Below are 14,603 nucleotides of genomic sequence, written 5' to 3'. Positions count from 1 at the left end.
GGTGGGTGACCCCCGCGCCCTCCCGAACCCGGGTGTCCCTGCCAGGCCCGGTACAGCGGCTGGGGGCCGATGGCCTGACGCGGGACACGGGCGGCCAGCTGGCGAGGCCCAACGGCAACGTGGACAGCGCCACCAAGCGGGCCGGCCGGGTAGTGCGGGCTGTCGGGCTGCCGCGAGGTCCCTTGCCCTGGAGCCAGCGGCATTGGGATCGCTCTCCTTAGGCCCGCCCCCGGCCGCGCCCCCAACACGCCCTGGCTCCTCTGCTCCCTGGCCAAGAAGCTGGGATCGCGGTTCCCACAGGAACCAGGCTCCGGGAACTCGCTCCCTGCCTCTTCCCTCTTCCCATCCCAGCCGAGCCGCCGCGGGACTTGACTCTCCGCCTCAAGCGGCCCGCACCCGGAAGCGTCTCTGGTTGCCGTGGGAACCGTGACGCCATCCTGCTCTCACGCCCCCTTTCTGTGACATCAGGCGCTCCCTGCAGAGCAGCCAGGAGGTCGCAGCAGCCACTCCTTTGCACCCATGTGGCCCAAGGCCCAGAAACACACCCCGCCCACAGAAACAAACTGCACCCTCCTGCCTGAGCCGGCAAGCTCCTCGCCCTCCCCTCCCACGTTGCAGGATGCCAGCGCTTTCCCCTTTCAATGTCTTCGCTCTGGCCTCTTTGGCTCATTGCACAGCACCACTGTGAACCCAGCGAGGCACTTCCTGGGCAAGGATGCAAACAGGGGAGGCAGGACTTCCAATGGAAGGGAATGATGCCCTCTTGGCCCAAGTAACACTCTGGAACTGAGCTCAGCGCAAGGGTTCTTCAAAAGATTCTCTGCAGACACAGGCACGCCAAGATTCAAAGTACGGTGTTGTTTTCTTTCTCTATCCTGCCAGCACACATCGTACCTGGGGCCACTGCCCCGGTCAGCCATTGCCTCTGCCCTTGGCCTCTTTGTATTCCCAGACACGTCATGGCTGCGTTTCTTAGTGCTTCTGCAATTCAGGGAGAATGTCTTTGCTCCTGAGGACCTCCTTCCTCAGCCTCCCACGGTCCTGACACAATTGGGAAGATCCAGCGCCTCCAGTGTGCCCTTGGCTTTTGCCCAGGTATGTGCTGGTTCCAATTCTGGAAAGGGAAAGTCCGACAGGAGGTGGCCTCGAGGCACAAAGCGGAAATGCTTGTGACCAAAAAGGCTTCAGGATTGAATGAAGCCCCCAAATCTCCTTAGAGCATGATGACCTCAGCACACCGTGCTTCCCACGCTTGCCTTGGATTGGACTCGTACACCTGGTCCTCTTCCCTGTCAACCTCCATGGCAGCTGGGATACCGAGAGCCCAAGACGGAGGAGAGCTGCTTGAGGCACTGCACCTCCTCCGTGTCTTGTGCTGTGCACTGGAGAGAAACATTTCTTGACCGCATTCAGGGAACTGCTGCTGGGCACCCACACTGGGCCTATAAACACTGGTGTCCCTCTATCACTGCAGGTCCAGCCTCAATTCCAAGCAAGCTTACCTAAAGACTTTGGGGGAGCCTGATGGATGTCCTGAAGGCTTGCTGTGCAGAACTGGGTGATGGATGTGCAGTTCTCACGTTGCCTTGCTTCTGGGAATTTTTTGATTGTGCTCTGCACTGTAAGGAATGATACCAGGACACCGATTTTAAAGAACTCACCTGTAAAGCCCAAGTGAGAAACGTGAGATATGTGGCATGTTTCTGATGCACATGCCCACCTACACTCCCAGGAAACAAACACACAAACAAACCAAATGCAGGGAAGAAAGCATACAAACCCAGAAACTGGTGTTTGGGAAACACATTCGATGCTGATTCTCGTGGTTGGGAACTGCCAGCACATCTGCAGTGATGTTTCAATGGGTTCTGTTTCTGAAATTCAGGATTCGCCCAGAGTGGGCGTTTGCCTCTACCACTGATTATCCTTTTCTTTTTCTCTGCACCTCTGATGTGGAGATACACAATTTAATTCGAGAGCCATCATTCTCTGCTGCCCTTTAAAACTCGAACTTCTTTCCATTCCACTGCTTGTGTGTAGGTGCTGTGGAGGAGGGGGCCTTTCCTCACAGGTCGTGTGCCAGGAAATCCACAGGAGCATACGTGTAAAGAACTGTCCCTTGCAAGGAGCATGATAGGTCCCACGTTTGGCAAGGAAGTTGAGGCGATGTCAGGAACTCCCTGTGCTGACCGAATGATCTCACAAATGCTTCCTGTTGTAATTGGTATAGAGTTTTGAGGTTGGAGGGATGTCCCGGCACTTTGGGGGAGACCACTGGTGACGGCAAGGCGTTCTGTGTCTCTTCCCTGAGGTTGGTTTTCATCTCCCACCCCTCTCTGCTTCACTGCCCCACGCGATGTCCTTAGCTCCTTCGCCCTTTCCCTATCCAGCTGCGAAACTTTGGGACAGTGCCCTCTTTCGTCGTGTTGCGTGCCTCAAGATAGAATTGTGGCCTGGGAACCGCACTCCTCCTGTCACTCTCAGACCCCTGTTGCCCCCATCAATTTCTCTTGTTGGGAGCTTCCTCGTGCCGGGCTCTGTGGCACCAGCGTGTGGTCTGCATCCTGCAGGGGCTGCTCAAACGACCCTTGGCACTGTCAGAGCGGGCTTTGTGACAGACCGGCCTCATCAGTGCAAGAGAATGAACCCTCGAATGCAGGGAGTTCGGCCAGGTATTTCTGCAGGTCATGTTGAGTGGAGGGGCCTCTTGGAAACCACTAGCAAGAGTGTTTCCCGGGGCAGCCTAGTGGTGGGCCAGCAGCCCACGTCTGGGAGGTGGGGCCTGGGAGCTGGAGTGTGCACAGATCCTTTCTCCTGCCTTGCTACCTCTTTGCTGGGCTCCCTCCCACGTGCCCAGTGATCCCCGGCCTCCTCCCCTCACCGGCTATCCCAGCAGCCACCCACCTCCCTTTCCAAGTCAAACTCGCCAGGCCTCCTCTCTCCTGTGTTTGGCCATTCGAGGAAATGAGGGGCGCCCCACCCGAGCTCCCGCATATGGCCCCATTCAATCAGCACGGAACCACCACCCCCTCCAGAGCTGTACTGGATGCCCGCCTGCCCCCAGCTGTCAACAGCCATCATTCCGTCGGCCGGCCGGTGAGCTGACCGGCAAAATCCCCAGGGAGCCCGGACCCGCAGGAGCGGATGCGGAGGGCAAAGCCGCTGGCACCCGTGCCAGGCTGGGTGACCCCCGCGCCCTCCCGAACCCGGGTGTCCCTGCCAGGCCCGGTACAGCGGCTGGGGGCCGATGGCCTGACGCGGGACACGGGCGGCCAGCTGGCGAGGCCCAACGGCAACGTGGACAGCGCCACCAAGCGGGCCGGCCGGGTAGTGCGGGCTGTCGGGCTGCCGCCAGGTCCCTGGCCCTGGAGCCAGCGGCATTGGGATCGCTCTCCTTAGGCCCGCCCCCGGCCGCGCCCCCAACACGCCCTGGCTCCTCTGCTCCCTGGCCAAGAAGCTGGGATCGCGGTTCCCACAGGAACCAGGCTCCGGGAACTCGCTCCCTGCCTCTTCCCTCTTCCCATCCCAGCCGAGCCGCCGCGGGACTTGACTCTCCGCCTCAAGCGGCCCGCACCCGGAAGCGTCTCTGGTTGCCGTGGGAACCGTGACGCCATCCTGCTCTCACGCCCCCTTTCTGTGACATCAGGCGCTCCCTGCAGAGCAGCCAGGAGGTCGCAGCAGCCACTCCTTTGCACCCATGTGGCCCAAGGCCCAGAAACACACCCCGCCCACAGAAACAAACTGCACCCTCCTGCCTGAGCCGGCAAGCTCCTCGCCCTCCCCTCCCACGTTGCAGGATGCCAGCGCTTTCCCCTTTCAATGTCTTCGCTCTGGCCTCTTTGGCTCATTGCACAGCACCACTGTGAACCCAGCGAGGCACTTCCTGGGCAAGGATGCAAACAGGGGAGGCAGGACTTCCAATGGAAGGGAATGATGCCCTCTTGGCCCAAGTAACACTCTGGAACTGAGCTCAGCGCAAGGGTTCTTCAAAAGATTCTCTGCAGACACAGGCACGCCAAGATTCAAAGTACGGTGTTGCTTTCTTTCTCTATCCTGCCAGCACACATCGTACCTGGGGCCACTGCCCCGGTCAGCCATTGCCTCTGCCCTTGGCCTCTTTGTATTCCCAGACACGTCATGGCTGCGTTTCTTAGTGCTTCTGCAATTCAGGGAGAATGTCTTTGCTCCTGAGGACCTCCTTCCTCAGCCTCCCACGGTCCTGACACAATTGGGAAGATCCAGCGCCTCCAGTGTGCCCTTGGCTTTTGCCCAGGTATGTGCTGGTTCCAATTCTGGAAAGGGAAAGTCCGACAGGAGGTGGCCTCGAGGCACAAAGCGGAAATGCTTGTGACCAAAAAGGCTTCAGGATTGAATGAAGCCCCCAAATCTCCTTAGAGCATGACGACCTCAGCACACCGTGCTTCCCACGCTTGCCTTGGATTGGACTCGTACACCTGGTCCTCTTCCCTGTCAACCTCCATGGCAGCTGGGATACCGAGAGCCCAAGACGGAGGAGAGCTGCTTGAGGCACTGCACCTCCTCCGTCTCTTGTGCTGTGCACTGGAGAGAAACATTTCTTGACCGCATTCAGGGAACTGCTGCTGGGCACCCACACTGGGCCTATAAACACTGGTGTCCCTCTATCACTGCAGGTCCAGCCTCAATTCCAAGCAAGCTTACCTAAAGACTTTGGGGGAGCGTGATGGATGTCCTGAAGGCTTGCTGTGCAGAACTGGGTGATGGATGTGCAGTTCTCACGTTGCCTTGCTTCTGGGAATTTTTTGATTGTGCTCTCCACTGTAAGGAATGATACCAGGACACCGATTTTAAAGAACTCACCTGTAAAGCCCAAATGAGAAACGTGAGATATGTGGCATGTTTCTGATGCACATGCCCACCTACACTCCCAGGAAACAAACACACAAACAAACGAAATGCAGGGAAGAAAGCATACAAACCCAGAAACTGGTGTTTGGGAAACACATTCGATGCTGATTCTCGTGGTTGGGAACTGCCAGCACATCTGCAGTGATGTTTCAATGGGTTCTGTTTCTGAAATTCAGGATTCGCCCAGAGTGGGCGTTTGCCTCTACCACTGATTATCCTTTTCTTTTTCTCTGCACCTCTGATGTGGAGATACACAATTTAATTCGAGAGCCATCATTCTCTGCTGCCCTTTAAAACTCGAACTTCTTTCCATTCCACTGCTTGTGTGTAGGTGCTGTGGAGGAGGGGGCCTTTCCTCACAGGTCGTGTGCCAGGAAATCCACAGGAGCATACGTGTAAAGAACTGTCCCTTGCAAGGAGCATGATAGGTCCCACGTTTGGCAAGGAAGTTGAGGCGATGTCAGGAACTCCCTGTGCTGACCGAATGATCTCACAAATGCTTCCTGTTGTAATTGGTATAGAGTTTTGAGGTTGGAGGGATGTCCCGGCACTTTGGGGGAGACCACTGGTGACGGCAAGGCGTTCTGTGTCTCTTCCCTGAGGTTGGTTTTCATCTCCCACCCCTCTCTGCTTCACTGCCCCACGCGATGTCCTTAGCTCCTTCGCCCTTTCCCTATCCAGCTGCGAAACTTTGGGACAGTGCCCTCTTTCGTCGTGTTGCGTGCCTCAAGATAGAATTGTGGCCTGGGAACCGCACTCCTCCTGTCACTCTCAGACCCCTGTTGCCCCCATCAATTTCTCTTGTTGGGAGCTTCCTCGTGCCGGGCTCTGTGGCACCAGCGTGTGGTCTGCATCCTGCAGGGGCTGCTCAAACGACCCTTGGCACTGTCAGAGCGGGCTTTGTGACAGACCGGCCTCATCGGTGCAAGAGAATGAACCCTCGAATGCAGGGAGTTCGGCCAGGTATTTCTGCAGGTCATGTTGAGTGGAGGGGCCTCTTGGAAACCACTAGCAAGAGTGTTTCCCGGGGCAGCCTAGTGGTGGGCCAGCAGCCCACGTCTGGGAGGTGGGGCCTGGGAGCTGGAGTGTGCACAGATCCTTTCTCCTGCCTTGCTACCTCTTTGCTGGGCTCCCTCCCACGTGCCCAGTGATCCCCGGCCTCCTCCCCTCACCGGCTATCCCAGCAGCCACCCACCTCCCTTTCCAAGTCAAACTCGCCAGGCCTCCTCTCTCCTGTGTTTGGCCATTCGAGGAAATGAGGGGCGCCCCACCCGAGCTCCCGCATATGGCCCCATTCAATCAGCACGGAACCACCACCCCCTCCAGAGCTGTACTGGATGCCCGCCTGCCCCCAGCTGTCAACAGCCATCATTCCGTCGGCCGGCCGGTGAGCTGACCGGCAAAATCCCCAGGGAGCCCGGACCCGCAGGAGCGGATGCGGAGGGCAAAGCCGCTGGCACCCGTGCCAGGCTGGGTGACCCCCGCGCCCTCCCGAACCCGGGTGTCCCTGCCAGGCCCGGTACAGCGGCTGGGGGCCGATGGCCTGACGCGGGACACGGGCGGCCAGCTGGCGAGGCCCAACGGCAACGTGGACAGCGCCACCAAGCGGGCCGGCCGGGTAGTGCGGGCTGTCGGGCTGCCGCCAGGTCCCTGGCCCTGGAGCCAGCGGCATTGGGATCGCTCTCCTTAGGCCCGCCCCCGGCCGCGCCCCCAACACGCCCTGGCTCCTCTGCTCCCTGGCCAAGAAGCTGGGATCGCGGTTCCCACAGGAACCAGGCTCCGGGAACTCGCTCCCTGCCTCTTCCCTCTTCCCATCCCAGCCGAGCCGCCGCGGGACTTGACTCTCCGCCTCAAGCGGCCCGCACCCGGAAGCGTCTCTGGTTGCCGTGGGAACCGTGACGCCATCCTGCTCTCACGCCCCCTTTCTGTGACATCAGGCGCTCCCTGCAGAGCAGCCAGGAGGTCGCAGCAGCCACTCCTTTGCACCCATGTGGCCCAAGGCCCAGAAACACACCCCGCCCACAGAAACAAACTGCACCCTCCTGCCTGAGCCGGCAAGCTCCTCGCCCTCCCCTCCCACGTTGCAGGATGCCAGCGCTTTCCCCTTTCAATGTCTTCGCTCTGGCCTCTTTGGCTCATTGCACAGCACCACTGTGAACCCAGCGAGGCACTTCCTGGGCAAGGATGCAAACAGGGGAGGCAGGACTTCCAATGGAAGGGAATGATGCCCTCTTGGCCCAAGTAACACTCTGGAACTGAGCTCAGCGCAAGGGTTCTTCAAAAGATTCTCTGCAGACACAGGCACGCCAAGATTCAAAGTACGGTGTTGCTTTCTTTCTCTATCCTGCCAGCACACATCGTACCTGGGGCCACTGCCCCGGTCAGCCATTGCCTCTGCCCTTGGCCTCTTTGTATTCCCAGACACGTCATGGCTGCGTTTCTTAGTGCTTCTGCAATTCAGGGAGAATGTCTTTGCTCCTGAGGACCTCCTTCCTCAGCCTCCCACGGTCCTGACACAATTGGGAAGATCCAGCGCCTCCAGTGTGCCCTTGGCTTTTGCCCAGGTATGTGCTGGTTCCAATTCTGGAAAGGGAAAGTCCGACAGGAGGTGGCCTCGAGGCACAAAGCGGAAATGCTTGTGACCAAAAAGGCTTCAGGATTGAATGAAGCCCCCAAATCTCCTTAGAGCATGACGACCTCAGCACACCGTGCTTCCCACGCTTGCCTTGGATTGGACTCGTACACCTGGTCCTCTTCCCTGTCAACCTCCATGGCAGCTGGGATACCGAGAGCCCAAGACGGAGGAGAGCTGCTTGAGGCACTGCACCTCCTCCGTCTCTTGTGCTGTGCACTGGAGAGAAACATTTCTTGACCGCATTCAGGGAACTGCTGCTGGGCACCCACACTGGGCCTATAAACACTGGTGTCCCTCTATCACTGCAGGTCCAGCCTCAATTCCAAGCAAGCTTACCTAAAGACTTTGGGGGAGCGTGATGGATGTCCTGAAGGCTTGCTGTGCAGAACTGGGTGATGGATGTGCAGTTCTCACGTTGCCTTGCTTCTGGGAATTTTTTGATTGTGCTCTGCACTGTAAGGAATGATACCAGGACACCGATTTTAAAGAACTCACCTGTAAAGCCCAAATGAGAAACGTGAGATATGTGGCATGTTTCTGATGCACATGCCCACCTACACTCCCAGGAAACAAACACACAAACAAACCAAATGCAGGGAAGAAAGCATACAAACCCAGAAACTGGTGTTTGGGAAACACATTCGATGCTGATTCTCGTGGTTGGGAACTGCCAGCACATCTGCAGTGATGTTTCAATGGGTTCTGTTTCTGAAATTCAGGATTCGCCCAGAGTGGGCGTTTGCCTCTACCACTGATTATCCTTTTCTTTTTCTCTGCACCTCTGATGTGGAGATACACAATTTAATTCGAGAGCCATCATTCTCTGCTGCCCTTTAAAACTCGAACTTCTTTCCATTCCACTGCTTGTGTGTAGGTGCTGTGGAGGAGGGGGCCTTTCCTCACAGGTCGTGTGCCAGGAAATCCACAGGAGCATACGTGTAAAGAACTGTCCCTTGCAAGGAGCATGATAGGTCCCACGTTTGGCAAGGAAGTTGAGGCGATGTCAGGAACTCCCTGTGCTGACCGAATGATCTCACAAATGCTTCCTGTTGTAATTGGTATAGAGTTTTGAGGTTGGAGGGATGTCCCGGCACTTTGGGGGAGACCACTGGTGACGGCAAGGCGTTCTGTGTCTCTTCCCTGAGGTTGGTTTTCATCTCCCACCCCTCTCTGCTTCACTGCCCCACGCGATGTCCTTAGCTCCTTCGCCCTTTCCCTATCCAGCTGCGAAACTTTGGGACAGTGCCCTCTTTCGTCGTGTTGCGTGCCTCAAGATAGAATTGTGGCCTGGGAACCGCACTCCTCCTGTCACTCTCAGACCCCTGTTGCCCCCATCAATTTCTCTTGTTGGGAGCTTCCTCGTGCCGGGCTCTGTGGCACCAGCGTGTGGTCTGCATCCTGCAGGGGCTGCTCAAACGACCCTTGGCACTGTCAGAGCGGGCTTTGTGACAGACCGGCCTCATCAGGTGCAAGAGAATGAACCCTCGAGTGCAGGGAGTTCGGCCAGGTATTTCTGCAGGTCATGTTGAGTGGAGGGGCCTCTTGGAAACCACTAGCAAGAGTGTTTCCCGGGGCAGCCTAGTGGTGGGCCAGCAGCCCACGTCTGGGAGGTGGGGCCTGGGAGCTGGAGTGTGCACAGATCCTTTCTCCTGCCTTGCTACCTCTTTGCTGGGCTCCCTCCCACGTGCCCAGTGATCCCCGGCCTCCTCCCCTCACCGGCTATCCCAGCAGCCACCCACCTCCCTTTCCAAGTCAAACTCGCCAGGCCTCCTCTCTCCTGTGTTTGGCCATTCGAGGAAATGAGGGGCGCCCCACCCGAGCTCCCGCATATGGCCCCATTCAATCAGCACGGAACCACCACCCCCTCCAGAGCTGTACTGGATGCCCGCCTGCCCCCAGCTGTCAACAGCCATCATTCCGTCGGCCGGCCGGTGAGCTGACCGGCAAAATCCCCAGGGAGCCCGGACCCGCAGGAGCGGATGCGGAGGGCAAAGCCGCTGGCACCCGTGCCAGGCTGGGTGACCCCCGCGCCCTCCCGAACCCGGGTGTCCCTGCCAGGCCCGGTACAGCGGCTGGGGGCCGATGGCCTGACGCGGGACACGGGCGGCCAGCTGGCGAGGCCCAACGGCAACGTGGACAGCGCCACCAAGCGGGCCGGCCGGGTAGTGCGGGCTGTCGGGCTGCCGCCAGGTCCCTGGCCCTGGAGCCAGCGGCATTGGGATCGCTCTCCTTAGGCCCGCCCCCGGCCGCGCCCCCAACACGCCCTGGCTCCTCTGCTCCCTGGCCAAGAAGCTGGGATCGCGGTTCCCACAGGAACCAGGCTCCGGGAACTCGCTCCCTGCCTCTTCCCTCTTCCCATCCCAGCCGAGCCGCCGCGGGACTTGACTCTCCGCCTCAAGCGGCCCGCACCCGGAAGCGTCTCTGGTTGCCGTGGGAACCGTGACGCCATCCTGCTCTCACGCCCCCTTTCTGTGACATCAGGCGCTCCCTGCAGAGCAGCCAGGAGGTCGCAGCAGCCACTCCTTTGCACCCATGTGGCCCAAGGCCCAGAAACACACCCCGCCCAGAGAAACAAACTGCACCCTCCTGCCTGAGCCGGCAAGCTCCTCGCCCTCCCCTCCCACGTTGCAGGATGCCAGCGCTTTCCCCTTTCAATGTCTTCGCTCTGGCCTCTTTGGCTCATTGCACAGCACCACTGTGAACCCAGCGAGGCACTTCCTGGGCAAGGATGCAAACAGGGGAGGCAGGACTTCCAATGGAAGGGAATGATGCCCTCTTGGCCCAAGTAACACTCTGGAACTGAGCTCAGCGCAAGGGTTCTTCAAAAGATTCTCTGCAGACACAGGCACGCCAAGATTCAAAGTACGGTGTTGCTTTCTTTCTCTATCCTGCCAGCACACATCGTACCTGGGGCCACTGCCCCGGTCAGCCATTGCCTCTGCCCTTGGCCTCTTTGTATTCCCAGACACGTCATGGCTGCGTTTCTTAGTGCTTCTGCAATTCAGGGAGAATGTCTTTGCTCCTGAGGACCTCCTTCCTCAGCCTCCCACGGTCCTGACACAATTGGGAAGATCCAGCGCCTCCAGTGTGCCCTTGGCTTTTGCCCAGGTATGTGCTGGTTCCAATTCTGGAAAGGGAAAGTCCGACAGGAGGTGGCCTCGAGGCACAAAGCGGAAATGCTTGTGACCAAAAAGGCTTCAGGATTGAATGAAGCCCCCAAATCTCCTTAGAGCATGACGACCTCAGCACACCGTGCTTCCCACGCTTGCCTTGGATTGGACTCGTACACCTGGTCCTCTTCCCTGTCAACCTCCATGGCAGCTGGGATACCGAGAGCCCAAGACGGAGGAGAGCTGCTTGAGGCACTGCACCTCCTCCGTCTCTTGTGCTGTGCACTGGAGAGAAACATTTCTTGACCGCATTCAGGGAACTGCTGCTGGGCACCCACACTGGGCCTATAAACACTGGTGTCCCTCTATCACTGCAGGTCCAGCCTCAATTCCAAGCAAGCTTACCTAAAGACTTTGGGGGAGCGTGATGGATGTCCTGAAGGCTTGCTGTGCAGAACTGGGTGATGGATGTGCAGTTCTCACGTTGCCTTGCTTCTGGGAATTTTTTGATTGTGCTCTGCACTGTAAGGAATGATACCAGGACACCGATTTTAAAGAACTCACCTGTAAAGCCCAAATGAGAAACGTGAGATATGTGGCATGTTTCTGATGCACATGCCCACCTACACTCCCAGGAAACAAACACACAAACAAACGAAATGCAGGGAAGAAAGCATACAAACCCAGAAACTGGTGTTTGGGAAACACATTCGATGCTGATTCTCGTGGTTGGGAACTGCCAGCACATCTGCAGTGATGTTTCAATGGGTTCTGTTTCTGAAATTCAGGATTCGCCCAGAGTGGGCGTTTGCCTCTACCACTGATTATCCTTTTCTTTTTCTCTGCACCTCTGATGTGGAGATACACAATTTAATTCGAGAGCCATCATTCTCTGCTGCCCTTTAAAACTCGAACTTCTTTCCATTCCACTGCTTGTGTGTAGGTGCTGTGGAGGAGGGGGCCTTTCCTCACAGGTCGTGTGCCAGGAAATCCACAGGAGCATACGTGTAAAGAACTGTCCCTTGCAAGGAGCATGATAGGTCCCACGTTTGGCAAGGAAGTTGAGGCGATGTCAGGAACTCCCTGTGCTGACCGAATGATCTCACAAATGCTTCCTGTTGTAATTGGTATAGAGTTTTGAGGTTGGAGGGATGTCCCGGCACTTTGGGGGAGACCACTGGTGACGGCAAGGCGTTCTGTGTCTCTTCCCTGAGGTTGGTTTTCATCTCCCACCCCTCTCTGCTTCACTGCCCCACGCGATGTCCTTAGCTCCTTCGCCCTTTCCCTATCCAGCTGCGAAACTTTGGGACAGTGCCCTCTTTCGTCGTGTTGCGTGCCTCAAGATAGAATTGTGGCCTGGGAACCGCACTCCTCCTGTCACTCTCAGACCCCTGTTGCCCCCATCAATTTCTCTTGTTGGGAGCTTCCTCGTGCCGGGCTCTGTGGCACCAGCGTGTGGTCTGCATCCTGCAGGGGCTGCTCAAACGACCCTTGGCACTGTCAGAGCGGGCTTTGTGACAGACCGGCCTCATCGGTGCAAGAGAATGAACCCTCGAATGCAGGGAGTTCGGCCAGGTATTTCTGCAGGTCATGTTGAGTGGAGGGGCCTCTTGGAAACCACTAGCAAGAGTGTTTCCCGGGGCAGCCTAGTGGTGGGCCAGCAGCCCACGTCTGGGAGGTGGGGCCTGGGAGCTGGAGTGTGCACAGATCCTTTCTCCTGCCTTGCTACCTCTTTGCTGGGCTCCCTCCCACGTGCCCAGTGATCCCCGGCCTCCTCCCCTCACCGGCTATCCCAGCAGCCACCCACCTCCCTTTCCAAGTCAAACTCGCCAGGCCTCCTCTCTCCTGTGTTTGGGCATTCGAGGAAATGAGGGGCGCCCCACCCGAGCTCCCGCATATGGCCCCATTCAATCAGCACGGAACCACCACCCCCTCCAGAGCTGTACTGGATGCCCGCCTGCCCCCAGCTGTCAACAGCCATCATTCCGTCGGCCGGCCGGTGAGCTGACCGGCAAAATCCCCAGGGAGCCCGGACCCGCAGGAGCGGATGCGGAGGGCAAAGCCGCTGGCACCCGTGCCAGGCTGGGTGACCCCCGCGCCCTCCCGAACCCGGGTGTCCCTGCCAGGCCCGGTACAGCGGCTGGGGGCCGATGGCCTGACGCGGGACACGGGCGGCCAGCTGGCGAGGCCCAACGGCAACGTGGACAGCGCCACCAAGCGGGCCGGCCGGGTAGTGCGGGCTGTCGGGCTGCCGCCAGGTCCCTGGCCCTGGAGCCAGCGGCATTGGGATCGCTCTCCTTAGGCCCGCCCCCGGCCGCGCCCCCAACACGCCCTGGCTCCTCTGCTCCCTGGCCAAGAAGCTGGGATCGCGGTTCCCACAGGAACCAGGCTCCGGGAACTCGCTCCCTGCCTCTTCCCTCTTCCCATCCCAGCCGAGCCGCCGCGGGACTTGACTCTCCGCCTCAAGCGGCCCGCACCCGGAAGCGTCTCTGGTTGCCGTGGGAACCGTGACGCCATCCTGCTCTCACGCCCCCTTTCTGTGACATCAGGCGCTCCCTGCAGAGCAGCCAGGAGGTCGCAGCAGCCACTCCTTTGCACCCATGTGGCCCAAGGCCCAGAAACACACCCCGCCCACAGAAACAAACTGCACCCTCCTGCCTGAGCCGGCAAGCTCCTCGCCCTCCCCTCCCACGTTGCAGGATGCCAGCGCTTTCCCCTTTCAATGTCTTCGCTCTGGCCTCTTTGGCTCATTGCACAGCACCACTGTGAACCCAGCGAGGCACTTCCTGGGCAAGGATGCAAACAGGGGAGGCAGGACTTCCAATGGAAGGGAATGATGCCCTCTTGGCCCAAGTAACACTCTGGAACTGAGCTCAGCGCAAGGGTTCTTCAAAAGATTCTCTGCAGACACAGGCACGCCAAGATTCAAAGTACGGTGTTGCTTTCTTTCTCTATCCTGCCAGCACACATCGTACCTGGGGCCACTGCCCCGGTCAGCCATTGCCTCTGCCCTTGGCCTCTTTGTATTCCCAGACACGTCATGGCTGCGTTTCTTAGTGCTTCTGCAATTCAGGGAGAATGTCTTTGCTCCTGAGGACCTCCTTCCTCAGCCTCCCACGGTCCTGACACAATTGGGAAGATCCAGCGCCTCCAGTGTGCCCTTGGCTTTTGCCCAGGTATGTGCTGGTTCCAATTCTGGAAAGGGAAAGTCCGACAGGAGGTGGCCTCGAGGCACAAAGCGGAAATGCTTGTGACCAAAAAGGCTTCAGGATTGAATGAAGCCCCCAAATCTCCTTAGAGCATGACGACCTCAGCACACCGTGCTTCCCACGCTTGCCTTGGATTGGACTCGTACACCTGGTCCTCTTCCCTGTCAACCTCCATGGCAGCTGGGATACCGAGAGCCCAAGACGGAGGAGAGCTGCTTGAGGCACTGCACCTCCTCCGTCTCTTGTGCTGTGCACTGGAGAGAAACATTTCTTGACCGCATTCAGGGAACTGCTGCTGGGCACCCACACTGGGCCTATAAACACTGGTGTCCCTCTATCACTGCAGGTCCAGCCTCAGTTCCAAGCAAGCTTACCTAAAGACTTTGGGGGAGCCTGATGGATGTCCTGAAGGCTTGCTGTGCAGAACTGGGTGATGGATGTGCAGTTCTCACGTTGCCTTGCTTCTGGGAATTTTTTGATTGTGCTCTGCACTGTAAGGAATGATACCAGGACACCGATTTTAAAGAACTCACCTGTAAAGCCCAAGTGAGAAACGTGAGATATGTGGCATGTTTCTGATGCACATGCCCACCTACACTCCCAGGAAACAAACACACAAACAAACGAAATGCAGGGAAGAAAGCATACAAACCCAGAAACTGGTGTTTGGGAAACACATTCGATGCTGATTCTCGTGGTTGGGAACTGCCAGCACATCTGCAGTGATGTTTCAATGGGTTCTGTTTCTGAAATTCAGGATTC

At 58.0% G+C, this 14,603-nt stretch overlaps 1 long non-coding RNA gene across 2 annotated transcripts in view; it reads left to right on the top strand.

The window, feature by feature from the left end:
• Window positions 1-14,386, top strand: part of LOC306663756 — a 20,643-nt gene extending 6,257 nt beyond the window's left edge. The window contains exons 1-5 of one of the 2 annotated variants that reach the window (XR_013764517.1): window positions 1,532-1,663; window positions 4,687-4,841; window positions 7,865-8,019; window positions 11,044-11,198; window positions 14,222-14,386. This is a non-coding gene — a long non-coding RNA (uncharacterized lncRNA). Of the gene's footprint in view, window positions 1-1,531; window positions 1,664-4,686; window positions 4,842-7,864; window positions 8,020-11,043; window positions 11,199-14,221 lie in introns of those variants that run through there. The other variant, XR_013764518.1, reaches the window with a different exon arrangement.
• Window positions 14,387-14,603: the final 217 nt, after the last annotated feature.

The sequence above is a fragment of the Sciurus vulgaris genome (genome assembly GCF_902686455.1).
Source record: "Sciurus vulgaris genome assembly, chromosome: 6".
Taxonomy (NCBI): Eukaryota; Metazoa; Chordata; class Mammalia; order Rodentia; family Sciuridae; genus Sciurus; species Sciurus vulgaris.
Note: the sequence above shows the minus strand (reverse complement) of the source record. Positions and strands in the feature narration are given on the sequence as shown.